Source organism: Mesocricetus auratus, unplaced genomic scaffold (assembly GCF_017639785.1).
Source record: "Mesocricetus auratus isolate SY011 unplaced genomic scaffold, BCM_Maur_2.0 Super-Scaffold_100031, whole genome shotgun sequence".
Taxonomy (NCBI): domain Eukaryota; kingdom Metazoa; phylum Chordata; class Mammalia; order Rodentia; family Cricetidae; genus Mesocricetus; species Mesocricetus auratus.
In genome coordinates, this window is record NW_024429212.1 from 1,512,104 (window position 1) to 1,533,031 (window position 20,928).

The window sequence follows — 20,928 nt, forward strand, 5'->3', positions numbered from 1 at the left end:
TATCTTCAACACCTGAGATTCTCTCTCCCATGTCTTCTATTCTGTTGGTTATGCTTGTATCTGTAGTACCTGACCGTTTTCCCAGCTTTTCTATTTCCAGCCTTTCTTCCGATTGTGTTCTTTTGTTGTCTGTATTTAAGTTTTCAACCCTTGCACTGCTTGAATTGTTTCTTGCAATTTTCGGTTTATCTTTTCGTCCATTTGTTGCATTTTATGAATTTTTTGATTTGTTTTTTCTTAAATATATGGAACACTTCACGAATTTGCATGTCATCCTTGCACAGGGGCTATGCTAATCTTCTCTGTATCGTTCCAATTTTAGTATATGTGCTGCCGAAGCAAGCACTCAAATCACTTTTTAAAGGATGAAATATGAATCACCAAACTGATAAAAATTTTCATCTACATTATGTCAATCCCACCTCAGCAGTGATCCCTTTATTTTTTCTGTTTTCAATCAATCCATAGTTGCACTATACAGAGTCCTAAATCCCTGCATTGTGATATTTCCCATTCTTAATGTGGGAAATATTTTTCTATTTTAATATCATGTAACTTTCTTTTTAAGAATTTCGTAATTGTCTGACATGGACAGGGGCTGCAAGAGCTAATTGGGGAAATTTAATTTGAGTAATGAGTCCTGTGTTTTGTTCTTAATTAACACTAACACATCCTCATCGTTGTTTTTTGTTGAAAATAGACATCTTTTTCTCATACAACATATCCTGATTATAGTTTCTGCCACCTCATCTCCTCTCCAGATCTACTCATTTTCTGTCTCTCAGAAAGAACAGACTTCTAAGAGATAGCAACAGAATATGACAAAATAAAATACAATAAGATGTAGTAACTCAACAGGGGGAGATGGGTCCCACTTGTTTTTTACAGTCAGGAGTTGCATAAAAATATTAAGCTAATAGCTACAGCATATACACAGAGGACCTGGTACAAACATGCTTGTTTGCTTTTTCAGTCTCAATGAATTCATATGAACCTTGCTTAGTGTTAGCTTATGCTGGAAAGGGGGAGAGGTTGGGGGGAGTTGACTACAACTGGGGAGACTTTGAGAGGTAGAGTAGAAACCTAGTGTAGTGGAAACTTCCTGGAATCAGTGAAGATGATCCTAATGAGGACTCATATTAATGGGGACATGGAGTCTCAACTGGCCATCTCTTGTAACCAGGCTTCCTGTGATGGGGCTGGGTTATACTCAATTGAGATGTTGAGGAAGTCCCATGGAAATTCCCAAATAGCAGGGCCCCATTGCTGAGGATAACAACCATACAACTCATTGAACAGGGATAAGTCAAGTTGGAGCCTACGTGGAGCCCTCACACCTATGTTCTAGTTTCTTTGGTGCAGGAAAATACTCTATAGGCTACTGAAAGAGAAATGTGGACACTAGCCCAGCCACAGAACCTTTGACCTAAAATCTTTCTTGCCTGCAAAATAAGCTAGAGCAATGGTGACAGAGTTTGTTGTGGTAACCAGCTAACTATTGTCTGATTTGATTTAAGGCCCACTCCATGAGAAGGATCCCCTACACAACACTCTTTGGGTAACCAAGACCCAGAGACTAGATAGCCCAGAGACCTAGGGCTAAATAAACACTACCAGTCTAAAAAATCAATAAAATGATTCCTAATGATATTCTTCTATGTTCATAGATAAGAGTTTTATGTAGTCATCACCAGAGAAGCATCTTCCAGCAGCAGATGGGAACATATGCAGAGACCCACAGCCAGACATTATGTAGCGAGAGAGAGTCTAAATTGGAGATCTCCATCAAATCCCTCCTCTCAGAGCTCAGGGAATCCTGAGAAAGAGGAGGTAGAAAGATTGTAAGAGCCAGAGGATGGAGGACACCAGAGAACAAAACCCTCTGAATCAACTACACAAGGCTATTTGCTCTTGAACTCCATATTTCACTGAATATGATTAACTTTGAATTTGTATTCTGAAAGTGTTGCAATTTTGCAGCCTGCTCCCTAGAAAAGCTGTTTAATGTACTTCAAGAAGCCCCAGGGAAGTTCCTCCTCCTCACACAGTCCACAATCCCTGCTCAGCTTCCCATCTACAGGCTCAACCATTCCTCATATTCTCTTACCAGTGATGCTTCCGGTAAGTACCAATGGGCAAAATTGACAAGAATGCTCAGTACTAACCTAACTGCAGCTTATGAAGCTTTTGAAGCATTATGTGTATACATCTGCTTCTTACAGCCCCATAAGGGGCAAGCGCATAAACTTCTCAAAGGCCTTTCTGCCTTTAGCACTCATTTCAGTAACAAGAAGGTCTTTTGCTTCTATGGTGGGGTGCACTCCCCCGAAAGCTGTTCTTTTGATCAGTGGGACCATAGGGATAAGTGATTGATTACAAAATTAGATTTATTTGGCTTAAAAAAGATATTCCTGTGTAAGTGTATATCAGTAGAGGTCTTTTCTTTAGAAGCAGAGTGAAATAAATTCATAATATATCTTATGCTAACCTGGCATGGGATCAGTATATTCACATCAATAAATTCTTGCACAGTGCTGATACTCGGCAGCCATTGTCAGTAGTTTGGGTCATTAATACAGCCCGTTAATTGCAGAAGTCTAATTCTCTTTAGATGATTAAACCATTATCAAAAGTTTGAATATAATTTCCCCTCCATTTATCAAGTGTAGTATTTGGTCCATATTAGACTGTCAATAACTACAGGCAGGGTCCCGTGCAGCTCATCTGTGAGGAATGTCAGAGTGAAACAGTTGGGACTGGAAGACCCAAGAGTGTGGTTCTGTGCCGCTGTTCATCTTTAATGAGACTCTCAAAATATTCACACAAGTGGAGCTGGAGAGATGGCTCGGCAGTTAAGAGCAGGGGCTGCTATTCCAGAGGACCCAGGTTCAATCACCAGTACCCACATGGCAGCTCACAGCCATTTGTAGCTCCAGCTCTAGGGAACCAATGGCATTCCAGTGGTACTAGGCACACACATGATGCACAGACCTACATGCTGGCTACACACCCAGACACAAAATAAAAGTTAAAAGCAATCACATAACCATGTGACCACATTTCTCGTTCCCCAAATGGGGATTTGATGCCAGTTTTGAAGAGAAAGAGAAAAGAGGGAAATAGGTTTCATTTACACAAGATGGCTGAGTTGTAATAGTCTGCTGTAGAACCCGTGTCCTCAATAGACAGTGTAGACAGTGCATTGTAGATTTCTGTTAACTTATAGCTCTCCAGCTAACATTCCTATCACAATAAATAAAAAAAAGAACAGCATTAAATTGAGATGAATAACTGCTTGTAAATTACAAACCCTTAAGCTAGGCTGGATATTAAAATTGGCTCAGGGCACCTACACTGAAAATGGAAAAACAGGTTAATACAAAAATTTGGACAAGAAATCTTGCATTTTCTTTTGGAGTCATCACAAATGTGCCTTGATGACATTTTTTTTTCTTCTTATTTGATAGCATTTTTGCAGCTTCTTGAGACTTAAAATGATTAATAGGAACAGGGGGTAAGTGTTAATATCTCAAGCGCAGATGTGTTCAGCAAACATTTCGCATTATCACCCTAGTGGGGATCCAGGGACCTCTCACTTCAGCATTTTTCTTTGGAATGGAACAGCTGCACCTTTCAGTTTATTTATGTGACAATGCCTCGGACACAATCGGCTATATAAAATCTTAAATAGCACCTAACTGTGGCTAGAAAACGAGACAGGTCCTATGTGACCCCTGGAAATACAGGCACTAAATGTAGGCATTAAACACTATTGCAGTAGCATGTAAACATTTATCTATGGAGAAGTAGCACCTTAAACAAGTCAGATAGAAAGGTTTTTGTGTGAATGTGTCTCCTTGAATTGTGTGGGTATTTTTGTTTAGTTACTCACTGGTCTACCCAGCCTTGTAGTGAATGTGTGAAGTGAGTCTGATTTAGGAGCTCTTAGGGATGTTGATTTTGTGTTCATAAAGAAGCTGTTTCTAGGTGAAATACCAGCATACACCCGAATTTCATTTTCTGGAGATACACCGTCTTCTGTCATGTTCTTGAAAGTCATTACAAATGAGTTAATATTAGGCTGGAGAGATGGTTCAGGTGTTAAGAGTGACTGCTGCTCTTCCAGAGGACCTGAGTTTGGTCGCTGGTACCCACTCTCAGTGACTCACTGTAGGTGGAGGTTTCCTGTCCTGACCACTGTCTCTAAAATAAATGCACAGACTTAATATTCATATAAATGCTCAGCCAATTAGCTCAGGCTTGTTACTAACTAGCTCTTACAACTTAACCCATTTATCTTAATCTAAGTGCTGCCCCAAGGCTCATGACTTTTACCTCTTTCCCTTTTTGTGTGACTGACTCGTTCTCCTTCTGGCTGGTGACTTATCTGACTCTGCCCTTCCTCATCCTATCATTCTAAGCTTGGCTTTCCTGTTCAGTGATTGGACAGCCAGCATGCTTATTAAGTCAACCATAGCTGCATATATTCATATAGTGTGCAGAAGGCTTATTCCACAGCAACTCACAGCTAGCTGCAATTCCAGCTCCAAAGAATCTTACACCCTTTTCTACTCTCTGTGGTCACTGTACACATGACATACACACATATGAAAAAGTCTTTACTGGAAATTAGCTATTATTAAAAAACCTATTCATTACAGAAGTTCAATATCTAACACTAACAAGAGTATTTCATGATTGAGATAATTTCGTTGTAATAGTATCTCACTCCAATTTTTCATCAGCTTTATGTGGTGTAGATTTATGAGAAAGTTTTATTATATAGTCTAAAGAGAGGAAGTTAAAGTTTGTTAAAACAACAATGAACTATTTTACAATGTATTTTTAATTACTTTTGAGTTAACTGAGAAATTTGTTTTAAGTACATCTGTGCTATTCTATTAGAACTTTTTTCTTCTCTCAGGGTGAGCCTGTTTGTATTTAATTTTAAATGCATTTAGCTGTAGCTCTGGGGTATGAATAATTAGGAATGAATGTACCAGGGTTCATTTAGTACTGCAAAAAGAAGTTGAACAACACATTAAGAATGTACAGAAAACTCCCAACTTTCTACAATGTAATTAACAACAAGAATGCACACTGCTGTAGTCTTAGAACCATGCCATGTAATTTATCCTACAGTCATAAATAGCCTTTAAGCTATAAATCTTAATGATTGTATTTATATTTAAAACTAAGGGTTGCATAACCCATCAGTAGGAACCTGTGTGATGCAGGTAACACTTGATCTGTTGCGTGTGTGTATGTGTGTGTGTGTGTGTGTGTGTATGTGTGTGTGTGTGTGTGTGTTTGTGTGTTTGTGTAGCTCTGGCAGTGGCACCAGGACCTATCCCAGGGACATGACCTGGCTTTTTGGAGCCCACTCCCTACTTTGCATAGTCTTGATAGCAGGGTGGGTGGTGGGTGGTGGGTGGTGGGTGGGGGAGGGGTTGGTCCTGCCTCCACTTGGTATGCCAAACTTTGTTGACTTCCTAAGGAAGGCCTTACCCCCTCTGATGAATGAATGGGGGTGTGGGAGGGGGGAAATGGGGAGGGAGAACTGGGGTTGATATGTAAAATGAAAAATAAATTTTTAAATAAAAGAAGATAGGGAAATAGATGACATCTGCATGAGACAAAACAAGATGGAATAAAGCAAAACTTGCTCATTTGTCTGATTAAGTGACCTCTTCCAGGTGCAGGCTCCAGATCTTGTGCCAACCCTGAGCAAGTAGTTTGATTTCTCCTGGTCTCAGTTTCCCCACCTGTGATAAGGAGTTCTCTCTCTCTGTCTCTCTCTGTCTCTCTCTGTCTCTGTCTCTCTCACTCTCTCTCTTCTCTCTCCCTTCCTACCCCCTTCCTTCCTTCCTTCCTTCCTTCCTTCCTTCCTTCCTTCCTTTCTTTCTTTCTTTCTTTCTTTCTTTCTTTCTTTCTTTCTTTCTTTCTTTCTTTCTTTCTTTCTTTCCTAGTTTTTCAAAACAGGATTTCTCTGTGTAGCTCTGTCTGTCTTGCAACTCTGTATAACCAGAACGCAGAGATCTGCTCGTCTCTGCCTCCCTAGCACTGAGATAAAAGGCATGTGCCACCATATCTGACTTCTTTCTTGTGTTCTATGTGATATGTTTAGAGGCCAAAAATTTGTATTTTGAACAAAGACAGTCCAGGAAATAACAAAAGATTGACTGCATACATTCAAACTGACACATGTTAGCATTGTCTCATATTGCCTACAGCTTTTTAGAAAAATAAAATGTGCTGTGCCCAGTTGAGCCTCCCATTCTCCAGCCTCACCCTGGTGACTGTTTACCTTTGGCTGACCTGTGCTTGTCTCCATCCAGCCATTCTGTTCTCAGTGCTGAAGCCATGTTCAGCCCTGACCTGTGCTTGTCTCCATCCAGCCATTCTGTTCTCAGTGCTGAAGCCATGTTTAGCCCTGACCTGTGCTTGTCTTCATCCAGCCATTCTGTTCTCAGTGCTGAAGCCATGTTCAGCCCTGACCTGTGCTTGTCTCCATCCAGCCATTCTGTTCTCAGTGCTGAAGCCATGTTTAGCCCTGACCTGTGCTTGTCTTCATCCAGCCATTCTGTTCTCAGTGCTGAAGCCATGTTCAGCCCTGACCTGTGCTTGTCTCCATCCAGCCATTCTGTTCTCAGTGCTGAAGCCATGTTTAGCCCTGACCTGTGCTTGTCTTCATTCAGCCATTCTGTTCTCAGTGCTGAAGCCATGTTCAGCGCTGACCTGTGCTTGTCTCCATCCAGCCATTCTGTTCTCAGTGCTGAAGCCATGTTCAGCCCTGACCTGTGCTTGTCTCCATCCAGCCATTCTGTTCTCAGTGCTGAAGCCATGTTCAGCCCTGGCTGTTTCAGGCCTCAGTTCTCACAGTTCCCTCTGGCCAGCTCTTCTCCTACCCCAACCTCTCCCCATCTTTCTTGTGGACCACAAGGGTGCTCCCTCACATGCTCTCAGGGTGACCTTCCAAGGTCACTGCCCCACCTCTGCCTCTCCTTCCCTATTTACATCCTCAAAGCACCAGTCAACGTCTGTGTCATCTGTCTGGCCCTCTGTGGACTTTGCTGGTTATCTTCCATGAACTGAAAGGGAACCTCCTCTGACCCTCCATGAGGCTGTGGTTGTGGATTCCTACTGCCTGTGGGACATCCCTGGTGTCGGGGAAGGAGGCAGCTGGGCCATGCTTTCCCAATACACAGTGAAGCCTGTATCCTTGGCACTACCTCAAGGGCTTCTGACAAACTTTTAATAAGCATTTAAATCACATTTATTAATTTATTAATTAATTATTTATTTGGTGGTGGTGGTGGTGGTGTGTGTGTGTGTATGTGTATGTGTATGTGTGCGTGTGTGTACATGCATCCCATGGTGTGTATGGAGAGGTCAGAAGATAACTTAATGGGAATTGGTTCTCTCCTCCACTTTGTGGTTCTCAGGGTTGGAAAATGCAGGTCATCAGGTTTGGGAACAAGAAACCCTTACCTGATAAGCCGTGGCAGTAGGCCTGGACTTCCCCGCCACCCTTTTCTTTATGACTCTTTAAGTTTATTGTACTTAGGAAACTTTTTTCCTATGGAAAGAGAAAAAACTGACAAGGATTCAAATGAAAGAAACAACAACAAAAATTGAATATTTTTTGAATGAAAAGTGAAATAAAATGCCAGATTCAAATTTTAAGGCTGAAAAATAACAATGTAACATCATACAGCATAGAAAGGTCACGTGTCTTCAGTGCTCAGTATCACCACATACATACAAACATACATACATACATATGTACATACATATACACACACATACATTAGTATAATTTGTGCTTCATAATCTGGTAATAATTTTGTCCCATTCTCACAGAAGAGTTGTATCTTGGTTGCCTTTCTCACTGTGGTGTAGGTTTATTTTGGGCCATGGGTTCAGGTGACCACAGTCATACCCTGCAGAGAAGGCATAATAGAGGGCTTGGTGGCAGCTGGAGCTAAGGTCTTTTACACTACAGACAGGAAGGGGAGGCCAGATTGGAAGCAGAGCTGGACTGTATCCATCACTGCCTCCTCCACAGTCAGGCACTACAACCTTCCCCGACAGTGACTGTGGAGGACATCTCCTGTTCAAACCATAATGGAGACTTGTATTCTTCCTATCATAACAGATCAAATTTATATATTGTAACTGTTTCAGCTTCGTGATTTTGAACCATGTAATGAAAAGTTTTCTATTCATTTATTCTATTCATTTATATTCTATTCATGTGTGTGTGTGTGTGTGTGCGCGCGCGTGTGCATGTGCGTGTGTTATACTACATGTGTGCAGGTGCCTACTGAGGCCAGAAGAGAGTGTCAGATCCCCAGGAGCTGAAGTTACAGGAGGCCGTGAGCAGCTTGGTTTGAGCACCAGGATCTGAACTTGGTTTGCAGGAGTAATAAGTGCTCTTAATTTCATAGCTATCCCACCAGGCTTGAGTTTTCCATTTCTAATTTTACAATTCTGATGAATCAAAACATTACACATAGCTGATCATGTTTCAGAGATCATTAGCTTGTGTCATTCATGTACTCCAGCATTGGTACTTGGAAGTCCATTGCATACATGTACATAACCCCTTGTCAACTCTGACTCTGACTCAGTGATCTGGCTTTCAGAATGACTGACACACTGGGTGGCAGATTTACTCAAGAACAGATAGTAACACCCTGGTTGCTCCAAACAGCAGCTGGATACTTAGGGGTATTCCACTAATGCCAAAGTAAATATATGCCCAGCTCAGGCCCTGGGAGCTGGACAGCAACAGTGCCTGCAGAGAAACGCGGTCTCAGGATCTGCTGTGATATGCGTCAGGAGACAGGGCAGTGAGAGACACAGTGGTGTGTCTCCATCTCAGTTGTTCAAACATTGCAAAGAATCGTGACTAGACACTGGAACAGGAGCTCCCAGCAGCGGTTGCTCATGTCACACAGCTCTGTTTCTGCTCAGGTCACTGGTGGAATTAACATTCTCTGCTCTCAGAAGCTCCTAGGCCAGATGATTTCAATTTACTTGAGAAATGTGATGCAATAGTTCGCTTTATTTCCACCAGACTGAGCTGTGCCACATTTGAGTGCTCTCTGACTCAGAGCCCCATTCTTCCACAGTTGGTTAGGGTCAGCAGCTCCGGAATATGTTGTAACCTTTAAGTACATGGCACTCCCCTCGTATTTTCAAGTTAGTTTACAAACTATATACTGAGTTCCTTCTGTGTGCCGGATATTATAGTAAGATTGGAAAAAGGAAGATGCCTAATTTGGTCATTGTCCTTAAGGATATTAATTAGTGTTGTGTTAAAATTCCATTTTTTATTTTTGAGATTATATATAATTGCATCATTTTTCCTTTCCTTTCCTCCCTCCCTACCCTCCTACACATCCCTTCTTGCTTTCCTGGCCTGTTTTCATTAATTGTTATGCTTATATGTACATACATATATATTCTTATATATACACATATTTAGTCCTGCTCAGTCTGTATAATGCTACGTGTATGAATGTTTTCAGGGATGACCATTTGATATTGGGCAAACTTGTTGGTGTGCTGTTCCTCAGGGAAGATCACTTCTGTTCCCAGCTTTCCTTAGTTGCCTGTAGCTCTTTGTGTAGAATTGTGGCCTCGTGGATGTTTCCCTGTTCACTTTGGGATGTCTCTTGTCCGTATTTAGCTCATATTTAGGTAATTATGTTTGTGAGACTTCTTGGGTGTAGCTTCTGACATTCCTAGGAGACATTATCACAAAAAACTCCTTGATCATCTCTGGTTCTTACAATGTTTTTTTTTTCTTTTTTCTTTTTTGGTTTTTCGAGACAGGGTTTCTCTGTATTGTTTTGGAGGTTGTCCTGGAACTCATTCTGTAGACGAGACTGGTCTTGAACTCATAGAGATCCGCCTGCCTCTGCCTCCCGGGTGCTGGGATTAAAGGTATGTGCCACCAATGCCCAGCTTCTTACAATGTTTTTGCTCCCTCTTCTACAATGTCCCCTGAGCCTTAGGTGTGGGAGTGTTTTGTAGATGTATCTAGTTTTGTAGATGGGACCAGTTGGACTGGGCTCCCAAATTCTTCATTTTGATTGGTTATAATTTTCTGTAATGGTCTCTATGGTAAAGAGAAGTTTCTTTGGTAAGGGGTAAAGACTACACTTATTGGTAGATGTAGGGACAAATATTTAGAGTGTAGTTATACATTATGCTGATTGAGTAAAGTGATTGTAGGTTCTCCTCCAAGATCTGTGACTTTACTAGTACTGAGTAGTTAGCTAGGTTTCTAGTATCAGGCATGATTTCCCTTTTGCTGAATATGTCTTGTATCCAATCAGCAAGCTATTGGTTGCCACCAAGGTATGTGTGCCACTTTTGTACCCTAAGACATATTGTGCTGTGAGGTTGTTGATGTGGTTCATAGGTATCATAACTGGGTAGGACTACTGGTTGCAACACTTCTTTGGAAGCTTGCATGGCACCTCCTTGTACCTTGAAAGCTAGTTCTCAGGGCGGACTCTCCCCTCCCTTTCCCCATTCCTTATCTTTTTATATTTTATCTATCTTATCTATCTCTATTTGATGGGAAGGCTCTGTTAGGAATGTTACCAAGAAAAGGCTTTTTCTTGGTTCTTCTCAAAGGAAAGAATCTAGCCAAGAGACACAGACAGCTTAAGCCAAATTTATTTAGCAAAGCAAGGCTAAGTGAAGGGAAGTATACATTGACCTGGAAGGAGTATAGCAGCTCACTTTGTTCAGTGTTGTTGATTTTAAGAAGTTTTTTATGGCCGGGCATTAGTGGCGCATGCCTTTAATCCCAGCACTCGGGAGGCAGAGGCAGGCTGATCTCTGTGAGTTTGAGGCCAGCCTGGTCTACATTGCAAGTTCCAGGACAGCCTCCAAAACAATACAGAGAAACCCTGTCTCGAAAAACCAAAAAAAAAAAAAAAAGAAGTTTTTTATGGTTCCATATTTCTCATGGTGATGCCACTGTTCAGCTCTTCTGCTTGGATATCACCTTTATTTTGTCTTACTCTACCAACAATGCTGAAGAAATAAGATGTCCCTGCATTCTTTTCCTATTCATGATTTTCACCATGTTCATTGATGGACATGTATTATCATTGGGAAAGTGACCTGGAGCCTTAATTTCTGATATGACCCTGAGTCACAATAAGGGAATTTTTTATACTGAAATATACTCCCCCCAATCCCTAGACTCTTCATTTTTCCTCATAAAGGTTTGTTGGATTTTGTCAAGAATGTTTTTCTGCAACTGTTGAGATTATCATGTGATTTTTATCTTTGAGTCCATATGTCATGAGTTACATGTATTGACTCATGTATGTCAAACCATCACTGCATCTCTGGAATGAGGCCAACTTGATCAACAATGAGTCATCTTTTTGATATGATATTGATTTCAGTTTACAAATATTTTAGTGAGAAAGTTTGTGTCTATGTTTTTCAGAGGAGTTGGTTTATGATTTTCTGTGTGTGTGTGTGTGTGTGTCTTTGTGTGTCTTTATCTGGTTTTAGTGTCAGGATAGTGGCTTCATAAAAAAATTAGAAGTATTCATTTTTCTCATTTTGTGCAATGGTTTGAGTAGTGTTGTTGTTAGATCTTTGAAGGTCTAGAGGAATTTTGCATTGGGTCCACCTGGACCTGGGCTTTCTTTTTTTGGTTGAGAGACTTAAAATATTATATTTCTCTCTCTCCACCTTCCTCTATCTCTGTCTCTGTTTGCATGCATAAATGCATGGCATGCATATGAAGGTGAGTGGAAAATTTGCACGAGGCAGTTTTCTCCTTCCACCAAGTGGCTCAGGGATTATACTCAGGGGTGGAGCTTGGTAACAAGTGATTGTTACTTGCTGAGTCATCTTGCTGGCTCTTAACTAAGAGACTTTTTATTGTTGATAGCGGCTTCAATCTCATTTCTGGTTATAGATCTGTTTAAATTGCTTATTTACTATTAGTAAGTCATATGCATCTAGAAATACATGTATTTTTCTGGGATTTTCCAATTTAGTGGAATATAGGGCTTTAAAGTATACCTTTATGGTTTTCTAGATCTCATTAAAATATATTTTAACAGTTAATGGGCATTTTGCTCTTGGGTGACTGAGGTCATCCACCGAAGTTTCCTGATAAGGAACAGGTACTTGGACCCAGCAAGGAAAGGCTCCGTGAACAAGACTCTGACCCAGGTGAGAACTTTGTTGTGGTTTGAATTAGAACTGGCTCATATATTTGAATACATAGTCATCAGGGAGCAGCAGTTCTTGAGAAGGAATAGGAGATGTGAACTCAGTGGAAGAAGCGTGTCACTGGGGATGGGCTTTGCGGTTTCAAAAGTGTGTTGCAATCAACCAAGTTGAAAGGAGTTAGAGATCTGAAGAGTGCTTTGACATCAGGCACAGAGATGCAAAATGTGTAGTTTGCCCAGCTGGGTTTCCAGCTTTCATTGGTTTGGTATTTCCTCCCCATGTTCCCTCTCTTCCCTTTTAGAATGGCAATGTATGTTCTGTACCGTTGTATGTTGGATGTATATGATCTGCCTTTTGATTTTGATTTTACCAGGGGTTACAGTGAAGAGACTGCCTTTGAACTTTGGGCTTTTAAACTATGTGGGAACTCTGCTACAGTGTGGGAGTTTTGAAGTTCGACTGAATGTAGTTTTGCATTATGATGTGGCTGCAAGCCTATGGGGGCCAGAGAGTAGAATGTGGTGCTTTGCACAAGAATGGCCCCCATAGGCTCATATATTGAATGCTTGGTCATTGAGGAGTGGCACTGTTTGAGAAGGATTAGGAAGTGTGGCCTTGTTGGGGGAAGTGTATCACTGTAGATGGGCTTTGAGGTTTCAAAAGCCCAAGCCAGGCCCAGTGGCTTTCTCTCTTCCTGCTGCCTGTGGATCCTGGTATAGAAGTCTCAGCTGCTCTCCAGCACCATATCTGCCTGCATGCTGCCATGCTTCCTGCCATGATGACAATGAACTAGTAGTTGATTTCAGAGGCTTACCTCTGAAATGATAGGTAGGCCCTGATTAAATGTTTTCTTTTATAAGTGTTGTCATGGTCATAGTGTCTCTTCACTGCAATAGAACACTAAGACAGTCTTCATTGTCCCCTGTGAGGATGAATAGGTTCTAACTATTCCTTGATTCTAAATATCCAAATCTTGACTGGTTAACATTAATAAGTCAATGAATAGCTGGTGGCTAAATTTTTAGCATGTATTTTCTGACTTCTCTGACTAGCACAGCTAATAGGAGAGGTACTCAGTTTCACACACACCTGTGGAAGACGTTCTATTCAGGCTCTTTGATGAGTCCCATATAGACCCTCCCAGAGGGATTCCACAAGGAAACAGGAGAGGCTGCAAGTGTGTCCCTTTTCTACCTGGTTTGGAATGAGCCGGTGAACTGAAACTTTTCTTCCACATCTCACATTCCTATCGGGCATACCGGTTTTTTGCAACATATTGTTTGAACAGAAACTTTACAAATTAACTGTCACAGTTTTACAAAGGTAACTAGAAAAATTACAGCAATGTTTAACAAAAAAACCACTGCACACAAGTCTATCATAGGCAAATGGATAATGAAAGGAGCCTGGATCTTGGACAGTTTCCTGCTTACCCAGGGGTTGTATCTACAGTGATCCATACATCGTTTGTATTACTCAGAGGTTTCAGAGATGACAGACTAATGTGAGCAATTAGATTCTTAAGAAAGATCAAGATGCTTATTAAATCTTTTCTTAGTCACTCTTGATTGCAACCATCCATTTATTCCCATGGAATAAATTGCCCACAGAAAGCTGCAATTCAACCACAACACAGCTAGCCTTTATGTTAGATGATTAGAAAAGTCACTGTCATTGCCACATATCCACAAAGAGGATCTATTATTAATGAAGAGTTAGGCATAGAAATTGGAACTGCATGAAGATGCAAACTATATCTTCCAAGTTACTCCACCAAGTGGCATATTACCCAATACAGGTAACAGCCACATTGAATGGCGACAGGTGTTTATTTAGTGCCAACAGTGTGCCTGACAATGTGGTGAGTAACATGGACTCAGGCCTAGTAGTGGATATATTGTTCTGTAGCAGGTTATTTATGCAGGCAGAGACAGAAATATTCAAAATATAGCTTGTCACATATGGGCAAAGAGAGGGAGAAGGAGAAAGAGAGAGATACAGAAAGAGACAGAGAGACACAAAGAGACAGAGACACAGAGTCAGAGAGACAGAGAGGTACAGAAGACAGAGAGATACAGAACAGAAAGAGACAGAGACACAAAGAGACAGAGCAACACACACACACACACACACAGAGAGAGAGAGAGAGAGAGAGAGAGAGAGAGAGAGAGAGAGAGAGAGAGAGAGAGATGCAGAGCCCTGAAAGGAGATGGTCAGGCATGTGGATGCCTGTGTGAGTGCTGATGTAGTCTGAGCATTGAGTACAATCACTCACTCAGTGTCCAGTGAGGGAACAGTGTCAAGAGGGATAAGATAGGAAAAGGGAGGTCATTTGATGAGAGTCTTAGGAGTTTTTCCCTGGGTTTGATTTTGGCTGGAGTACACAGCTGTTGACAAGATTTGAACAGAGCAGTGAGGTGAAGGGACAGGAGCACTGATGCTTTCTATAGCGACACTCTATAATTAGGAGCACGGGGAAAGAGTGTAGGCTGTGATTGAGACAGGAACAAGTCACTGAACTAAGAAGGGAGAGGGACTGCAGAACTCATCAGCAGGAGAGGCCCCAGCACCAGTCAGGAGCAGAGCCTGAGTGAGATTAATGAAGTGACTGGACTTGCACTCAAGTAACTGTCCAGAAGACACGCCGTTAGTAGACACTGACTTGACGCAGAGACACAGTACTGGTAGGCGTTAGCCCCACTCAGCACTTCCAGGGAGGCTCCTGTCCTCCACAAACTCCCCTTTAGTCTGTGCAGACAGTTAATACCAGAGCCCCGAGGTGCCTGAGTCCAGGCTACTAGAGAGTCGGAATGTCCATGTACCATATTTTGGTTCTGTTTCTTTGGACCTGTGGATAACATGCAATGTCCCAGGAGGGAATCTCTCGGAGAAGGCCACCGTTCATCTGATGACATCCTTAGCTAACCGTAACAGGTTCAGGAAGGAGGTAAATGCTTTTTATTTTAATACATTTAATATCTCAATGGGAATAGTGCCAATTTTATATCATTAGAGCAAATATGCATGCCTCCAATGAGACTTGGTTATGAGCTTTTCCAGTGTGGGGAAAGTGAATTAGTAGCAGTGATAAGATTTTCTAAAACATTTTAGATGTTTCAGAAAATAAAATTAACTGTGGCTCTCCTGGAACAGTAACAAACGCGAACCGAGACACTGTTACTTGCCTCTGGAGCAAAATCCAAGCTTACCCCTCCTTGTTAAGAAGCTACAATCTCCAACAAATGGGCACCTGCCAAACCAGATGTGGCAGAGCTGGAGAAAAGCCTGGGACACATGGGTCTCACCTCCTGTGGGGTGTTCAACCTGCAGTCACATCTGCCTCAGATTGTGTGTGTATTTGGTGCAAGGCCAGGACGTGAGTGCAGAATGATGTCGGTCCCTCTGGTGGGTGAGCACCACCCTCTAACTGATCACCATGAGCTGAGAATCTAAGTGGGTATGGGTGGGATCTGCTTAGGAGTTCCTTCCCAGCCTCAAGTTGTTCAGGCCTGATTGGAGCAACCCCTGTGGAGACCAGTCACATAACAATGCATTTGCCTCAGGCGAAACATAAACTTTTCACTTTTAAAATTACTTAATTTATTCAATCAAAACAAGGAAACCTCAGCTCTTCCTTCCCTGAGCTTCAGCTCTTAACAGACATTCCTTTTGTGAACCCAAAGAAAAGTTGGTTAGCATATAAATTTTGGAATAGTTTCTCACACACGTAGAATATGAGAACTCCCTTACCCGTGGGAGACTGTCAGGCCTGGTGCCCTGCTATCCTGAAAAGATCAATATCGAGACCGTTCCTAATGACAATAGTGTTTTTCTATAAAACCCAAATGGTGGTGTTAGCTTCCTTCCTTCCTTCCTTCCTTCCTTCCTTCCTTCCTTCCTTCCTTCCTTCCTTCCTTCCTCCCTCCCTTCCTTCCTTCTCTTTCCTTCCTTCCTTCCTTCTCTTTCCTTCCTTCCTTCTCTTTCCTTCCTTCCTTCTCTTATTATAAACATTACTTATGTTTATACTTGTAAGTCTTTCTGAGTTTTGTGAACAAGAGAGGGAAAGTTAGTGATTCCCTCATGCCACCTTCATTAGAATCCAGGGCTGATTTATGTGTGAGACTATTCCAGAGAGCACTGCTGAAGTGTTAGCACATCACACACAGCACTCAGGCTACTTAAATGCTAGGAGGTTTTTTTTAAAAAAATTTATTTTATAAAATACTGTATGGGCCTACTTCATTTGTGCCAATGCTGGCTGTTAGGAAGGGAGGTGGGAATCACATCTCATGATTTTTATCCTCTTTAAGGCAAAATAGCACTGTCTTTTGTGAGGGTATCAGGGTCAAATTGTGTGTGGCAGGATCCTAATATAGGATTCTAATGCTGCAGATGTGGGCTGAAGATCATTACTCTCGCAACCACCACTGTTGTCATCACTATCACTATCATCATCATCGTAATCATCATTACTATCATCATCACAATCATCACCATCACTATCATCTGAGAGCTTGTTCAGAATGTGGATTCTCAGGACTTGAGAGATGGCTTGGTGGTTAAGAACATGCGCTGTTCTTGCAGAGGATTCAAGTTCAATTTCCAGCACCATGTCAGGAGGCTCATAACTGTCTGTAACTCCAGCTCTAGAAGGATCAGATCCTTCTGGCCTCTGGGGCACCTGCACTCACACCCATGCATTGAGATGCAGCTATACATACTGAAAAGTAATAAAGGTACACGAACTCTCAGATTCTGCTCAGCCCTGATAGCCCAAATCTCCAGAGGGGATCAAGAGTCTGTTTCACAGCATCTGCATGATCAGCATGGCCAGGTTCTGTCTAGACTCAGGATCATTGGATGAGGTCACTGCATCACAAATATGTACCGTGCACACCTTTGCCCTTTCCCTTTGCTGAAACCCTTCCAGCCTTACCATCTTTCCCACCCTGTGCTATAAACACAGCACTTCTGCTCTCACTTAGCATATTTGCATTTCTAGAAAGAATGATCACAAACACTGTCTTGAGAGCAATTTTCTCCAGTGTGCCCGATAGGATTATTAACTGATCTAATAAATCTAAAAACGTTTCAAAACCCATTAGATGCTTTTTGTGATCTTCAAAACATATTGGAGCACTAACCTGAACTCTCATATACTATGGTAGATTATCCATTTTCAACAGGAAGGATGTTGCATATAACATTCCCCGAGCTTATTTTAATTCACAATCACAGTCTAGAAGGAAGAAGCTTGGTTCTTAGAATGTATTTTCAGAATCACTAGCCTGGAGTACAGGACAAGAATGAATTATGTTTGAAGAGGTCCTTAAGATTCACGTTTAAGATGCTTGGTTCTCAGGAGAGGCCATTATGGGATGATCAAATGCAGAATCCATTCAACAAAGCCTATAAAACTGAAATAAAGACATTCACCAAAGGACTATTGTTCTCCTCTTCCATTTTACCCAAGATAAATTTTAGCAGAATATAGTAGTTTTTGATCAACGCAGAAAGCATTTTATGTTGCCTGTCAAAAATCTTTTAAATCATATCACACACCTCGATACACATATAATATTAAGATAGATATGAATTCAAGTCTTCCTCTCAGCAGAAGTGGCCAAGAGAATAACAGAGGAAGAGCAAGGGAGACAGATAGTATATGATCCAGTGTCTGCTACTTCAGAACTATGTAACCTGTCAAGGGCTCAACTAATTGTTCATTGTGGTGTCTTTGATGAACAATCAACAAGTCTTTCTTGGTGCCATTCACATGATGTGTGTGTGTGCACTTACCTGTGTGTGCATGTGCGGAGGCCCACAGTTGACTCGAGTGTCTTCCTCCTCCGTCATGCTCATGTAATTATTTTGAGGAAGGAGCTGCCACTGAACCAGGAGCTGCTCTGGCTGGACTGGCCAGCTAGGGAACCCCGGGTGGTAGTGTAACCCGAAGTAGGACTTCCGTGTTTCTGCCCTTGGCAGGGCAGTTACAGACACACTCTATGTTACTTTTGGTGGGTGCTGTGGAGCTAGCCAAGTCCTCAAGCTTGTGAACCAAAGACAATGCTCAAAGAGCCTTCTGCTCAGCTTCAGGCCTGGGCTGTTCTCCATTGCAGTTCAGCCACAGCAACACCACCAACCGATCCAAAAGTGTTATTTTGGATGTTTGCAATGAAGTTGTGATCTCGAGGTTCTGGATTATTCTTTTCTGGAATAGGATGTGCTCATCTCTTATTGATGAAAACATTCTGCACCAGCAGCTTTCTTTGCTGGGGGTGCTGAGTCACACATAGTGATAGCGATTGCAATTCAGAATGTTGTCTTTTGATTATTTCCCCTAATATGCTCATGCTGAGATTTTATTTTTCCAAGATAAATCATTCACCATGAACAGAGAATGTGGTTTTTTTCTCTCCCTTTGCAAACCACTGGAGTGAAAACAGGCACTTAATGTTAATTTCCCAAGTAAAGAGAGGTACCATTGTTACATACTCTCTGTACTCTCTGATTCTGGGTGACTCTTTTTTTTTAAAGGTGTCATTGCCACTGTGGCTTGATGCAGTGCTAAGCAGCACCTCTGTCCGTACACTTGGCTTAAAATAAAATCAGAGGTCGTCTGATATTCCTTCGTTTTGAATCTAGTCAAGGTAAATTTTCAATGATTAAACCTGTGAGGAGGAGCATGTTCTAGTAGACAGGGACAAAACAGATGGGTATATGAAAGGGATTCAGCTAAGGGCTTCGCCTCTGACCTTACTGAACTCTACAAAGCCAAGAGTAAAAGGGGAAGGGTTGGCAAGCCTGAGGGCTTCCTAGAAGTGCTCAACCTTAGCCCCCATGTTGTTTGCCTCAGTCAGTTCTGTGCCTCCTTTCTCAATTTCTTGTAGTTTTGTCACTCTAAATGCTCTGCTACATCTTCTTGTGTCTAACATCTAGTGGCTCAGCATTGTCAAGGCTCCTGTCATGTGTATATTCTTCCCCAGCTTCCTGCAGGAGTTCAGCAAGCAAGTGCTGGGTCCATGCTACCTGTCAATTGCTCCATTCCATGCCAACGAATAAAACCATCAAAGATTCCTGGAAGTGGTTTTCTACAGGGAAAACAGATAATAAACAATAGGCATAGAATAGAATAGAATCACCCAGGGAAAGGAGCCAAGTAGGGGTTTGCTGTAAGTAAGCTTGGGGAACAGGGGGTAAGGGTAGAAGGGTGTGGTTAAAGCTTAGAGTACAGTGTAGAACGGGAAGTGATAGTGCTAGGGTGGCCAGGACTTTGACTAAAGATTTGGAGGTAAAGAGACTTTTCAAGCTCATCTAAAAGACCACTCCAGACCTTGGTGATGGCTAATGTGAGCAGAAGAACCATGATGAGATCAGGAGTTTACATGGTGTCAGTGCTGAGAGCTCTTTGTGTGCAAGGGAAGGAACAGACAGTCCTGCTTTGAAATCTGGGGGTAAAGACAGTAATCTAAGCAAGAGATGATGGTGAGTGGGTGGACCAGGACAGATGAGGTTAGAATGGATGGGGAAGTTGAGGAGATGGATATCTTTCTGCTGCTCCAAGAACTAAGTCTGCAACTACCATCAGCTTTCATGTTGATGATGACTAGAATATCACTGGGAAAGTTTTTGAGATGAGTTCTCTAATAGACAACCAGATATCTCCAGGAAGCAGCTGTATATTGGAATCTGGAGCCTGATGGAGGTGTCTATGTTGAGATGCAGATGTACATGAATGGATGACTCTTAAAGGTATGAGAGTGGATGATGACATTGATGGATAAGTGCAGACAAAGAAACATCCAAGTACAAAATTTAAGAAACATCCAGGGAAAAAATGTGTGAAACCTGAAGAATGAAGCTTGGAGGAAATTTTTAGAGTGAGAACTCAAGAGTTTCTGACAGAGACATTTGATGGGACATGTATGTGTTGTGTGGGTGAGCTCTACATGGTAATTAGACAAATTTAATTGGTCTGACCTTTTTCTTTTTAGTGCGAATACAATTAGACCATGCCTTTCTATGTGTGGGATAAGCTAGGATAACAGACTAGGTTTTTCATTTGTAATGCATGGCAATTTTACAACACAAGGAGTTCCCACATCGTCATCCATACACCAAAATCATTGCTCAGTTGCATTTGCAAATTTGTTTACTTGGTGGTACCCAACAAGTTATATCCTCTAATGAGAGTCATTACCCCAGTAATGCTATTGAAGACTAGCTGATTTAGCTGAAAGATTCACAAAAAATTATACGTGTAAATTATTCAACTTATTGAATCAGTAATTTAATCAGCAATTTATCCTAAACAAATTGACTCCACAACCATCTGTTTTTGCTGTTGGTATAGAGAAACCTGTTCACTCCTATCCCCACAAACTTATGTTCATATCCCAAATGCAGAGCCATGCAAATTAGACGTGTGCTTCCTGGTGAAGTGTCATCCTGCAGCAGGTACATCTCAGTTCCTCCTGCTTCTTGTCCCAGAGGTAGAGAATGATTTTAACCCAAAGCCAAATTCTCAATGCTCATCTTGGTTCAGTATTGCAGAATAGATGAGGATGAGCCCAGGAGAGGATGGCTCAGTGGGTAATACGTTTGCTGTGCAGGACCCTAGAGTTCATGTAAAACTGGAGGTGGTTGTATACATGTTTTGGCTCAGTACTTTTTTTTCTTTAACATTTTTTTCATTTATTTTATGTA

The 20,928-nt window shown here is 41.7% G+C and overlaps 1 non-coding gene across 1 annotated transcript; it reads right to left on the reverse strand.

Annotated features, from left to right (window-relative positions):
• Window positions 1–239: 239 nt before the first annotated feature.
• LOC121135196 lies at window positions 240–346 on the reverse strand. Its single transcript, XR_005872415.1, has one exon. It is a non-coding gene; the product is annotated as a U6 spliceosomal RNA (small nuclear RNA).
• Window positions 347–20,928: the final 20,582 nt, after the last annotated feature.